This window comes from Mandrillus leucophaeus, unplaced genomic scaffold (genome assembly GCF_000951045.1).
Source record: "Mandrillus leucophaeus isolate KB7577 unplaced genomic scaffold, Mleu.le_1.0 Scaffold392, whole genome shotgun sequence".
Taxonomy (NCBI): Eukaryota; Metazoa; Chordata; class Mammalia; order Primates; family Cercopithecidae; genus Mandrillus; species Mandrillus leucophaeus.
Window position 1 is genome coordinate 1,843,228 of NW_012104165.1, and position 3,393 is coordinate 1,846,620.

Sequence of the window (3,393 nt, forward strand, 5' to 3'; positions counted from 1 at the left end):
CTTGTGGCTGTGCTCTCTGCGCAGGTCGACAGGGAGAGAAATCAGTGGACAGATGCTTTGACTCTGGATTTGGCTCAGAAAACAAAAACAACGACCAAAACAAAATGCCCGGGGGGCGCTTCTCTCCCCTTCTTCTTCTACAGTCTTTCCTTCTCTTTAATCATAGTACAAAACCGATGCCAAAGTGAGCCGCCTGTTGATGTGCACGCTTTTGTTTGCTTTCAAGAGGCCCTCTTGGGACCTCATTCTTCTTTCCCCCCTCATTTCTTTCTCGTTTTCCTTCTGCGGTCGCAATCGCCTTAGGTGATGTCGAGGCTTACAGCATAGCGATGGGACGTAAGTGAGGGCAATCCATTGGGTTACATTTTTACTCTCCATATATGCAGAAATAGGATAGAAAAAGGTGAGGAAGCAGAAGGCCATGTTGCTTGAGAATTAGGTTTGAGCACTGCCAGAGCAAAACCACCGTTTGGAGGTGCTGGGGATCGAACCCAGGGCCTCATACATGCAAAGCATGCGCTCTACCACTGAGCTACACCCCCTTCCTGAAAGACTATTTTATAATAATTTTCAGGAGGTAACTTTCATTTTCTGAGACTCTCCGTGAGCATGCTGGTAGTAGTGGTTAGTATTATGGAGCGTCTGCAGCTGGAAAAGTGCCAGACAACCGCCACAATAAGTTTTCATTGTGGCTTTAAAACGTTGAGTTATTAGGATCTCCTTCTTCTGTTATGCTTGGCAAGGAATCAAATTCTAGTTTTGCATTCTTTTGATTTCTTTCAGAAATGACACAAAGCTACTGAAATTCAGCTTTTTCTTACCTAAAATGCTTCATATTTGTTGTTTTCTCAGCCGGAATATTAAAGGTTAGATGTGATTGAGGAAAGTCACAGTCAGAAGAAAACCTGAGAGCGATGCACTCAGCATTTCATCATCAGGGTCTTTAGCTGGCATGGTGTCCTGCGCCTGTACTCACAGCTATTCCAGAGGCTGAGGCAGGAGGATCACTCGACCTTGGGAGCTGGAGGTGGCAGGGAGCTATGGATCACGCCACTGCACTCCAGTGTGGGTGATGGAGTGAGACTCTGTATCAAAAACAAAAAGAAAAGAAAAGAAAAAATTGTAAGGTGTGAGTGAAACAACACCTCTGGGGATGACGAGAAGAGTTGAATTATGAGGGTGAGATAAAAAATAAGTAGAACAGGTTTAAGAGGTATGGGGGGAAAGTGGTTTAGAAAAACAAACAGGCTCTTGCCAAACAGAAGGAGGTGCAGAAAGGGGGAGTTTTTAACAACTCTTTAAGGAATAGGAGAAAGATTGGAAGATGGAGAAGATAACTTAGCTTGGCTCATGCGAAATTCAGTATATCTGTGGGGCGCATTGTGAGGATGTCACACGGAGAACTCAGGCAATTGACTCTGTCTCCAGCCTGGGATTTGTGAGCATTAGTAGCAGTAGGCACATTGCATGGAGGGTGGATAAAGGCTAAAAAGGGTCCTTTTAGATTTGGGAATTACAAACCTATTCATGATATTTGTAAAAAAAAAAAAAAGGCCGGGGGTGGTGGCTCACGCCTGTAATTCCAGCAATTTGGGAGGTCAAGGTGGGCGGATCACCTGAGGTTGTAAGTTCAAGATCAGTCTGACCAACATGGTGAAACCCTGTCTCTACTAAAAATACAAAAATTAGCTGGGCGTGGTGGTGCACACCTGTAATCCCAGCTACTCAGGAGGCTGAAGCAAGAGAATTGCTTGAACCTGGGAGGCGGGGGTTGCAGTGAGCGAGATTATGCCATTGCACTCCAGCCTGGGCAACAAGAGTGAAACTCCATCTCAAAATAAATAAATAAATAATAAAGTAAAAAAAAAAATTTTTTTTAAGTTGGCTCCTCTGTGTTCTTGAATCCTGGTATTTATCATTATTTACCATGATTAAGACTATGTTCTCTGAACTACATAAGAAGATGAGAAGAAAATCCATTTCCTGACACCAAATTTCTAGTGACTGTTAACTCTTTCTCATTCTGATTTACCCATATATGAGCCTTTACCAACATTCATCAAATTTTAGAATTGGCAGAAAATAGCAGGTTATGTGGCAGACTTGCCCTTTCAGTTGGCTGATGGAATTTCCAGAATAAAAATAAAAATAAGAAGCACTGAATGCTAGGTTTCACTGAATAGAGACAAGAAAAGTGTTACACACCGAACTGGTGTGTATGGGTGTGTTTGTCTGCCTGTCTGTATGTGCATGTAAATGCTAGGGAGATTATCTTGGCTCTTTGATGCTGTGGAAGTAATATTAGGACAGTTTGCAGAAACACTCCTTCATCATTATGTCATGTTGCACTCAGAGAAACCGGATGTCTACTGGATTCTTGGGAATTCATCATAATATGAAGGTCTGCTTTTTTGTTTGCCTCTTGAAAAGAGGAGAATTTTAAATAATTAAATGTCTGCAGCTCTCTTCTGACTACCTACCAATAACACGATTGAAACACATTTTTTTGTAAAAACTGTAGGATGAGCTTATTTACACAGAATTCCTCTGAGGAATTAAACATTTAATTCTGAAGACAGAACACCCTCATGTGATACATACTCAATTCAGAAAACCTAAAAATATATAAAGTATCTGTTTACACCTGCACTGTCCCATATGGTTACCATTAGCCACATTGGCTATTGAATGCTTGAAATTGTCCAGTCTAAGTTAAGATGTGTTGTAAGTGTAAAATATATATCAGATTTGGCCAGGCACAGTGGCTGGCGTCTGTAATCCCAGTACTTTGGGAGGCCAAGGTGGGTGGATCACAAGGTCAGGAGTTCGAGACCAGCCTGACCAACATGGTAAAACCCCATCTCTACTAAAAATGCAAAAATTAGCCGGACGTGGTGGCACACACCTGAAATCCCAGCTACTCGGGAGGCTGAAGCAGGAGAATTGCTTGAACCCAGGAGGTGGAGGTTGCAGTGAGCCGAGATTGCACAACTGCACTCCAGCCTCAGTGACTCCTTCTCAAAAAATAAATAAATAAATAAATAAATAAATAAATATATGTTTGTATATACACACCAGATTTCAAAGATGTGTAATACTATTTTTAAAAATGAAATATCTCACTAATAATTTTAAAATTGATAGCGTTTTAAAATAAGTTTTTGGATATACAAAGTGATTTAAATATATTATTGAAACTGGGCATAAAAGATAGCAACAACAAACACTGGGGACTATGGGGAGGGGTGGGAGGGAGGACAGAAAGGCTTGAAAAGCTACCTCTTGGGTACTGTACCTGGGTGATGGGATCAATTGCCCTCAAAACCTCATGCGATTTACCCAGCATCATCATATACCCATGTAACAAACCTTCACATGTACCCCCAAATCAAA

General features: G+C 41.5%; 1 non-coding gene across 1 annotated transcript; it reads right to left on the reverse strand.

Annotated features, from left to right (window-relative positions):
• Window positions 1-470: 470 nt before the first annotated feature.
• Window positions 471-542, reverse strand: TRNAA-UGC. Its single transcript has one exon. It is a non-coding gene; the product is annotated as a tRNA-Ala (tRNA).
• Between the last annotated feature and the right edge of the window lie 2,851 nt (window positions 543-3,393).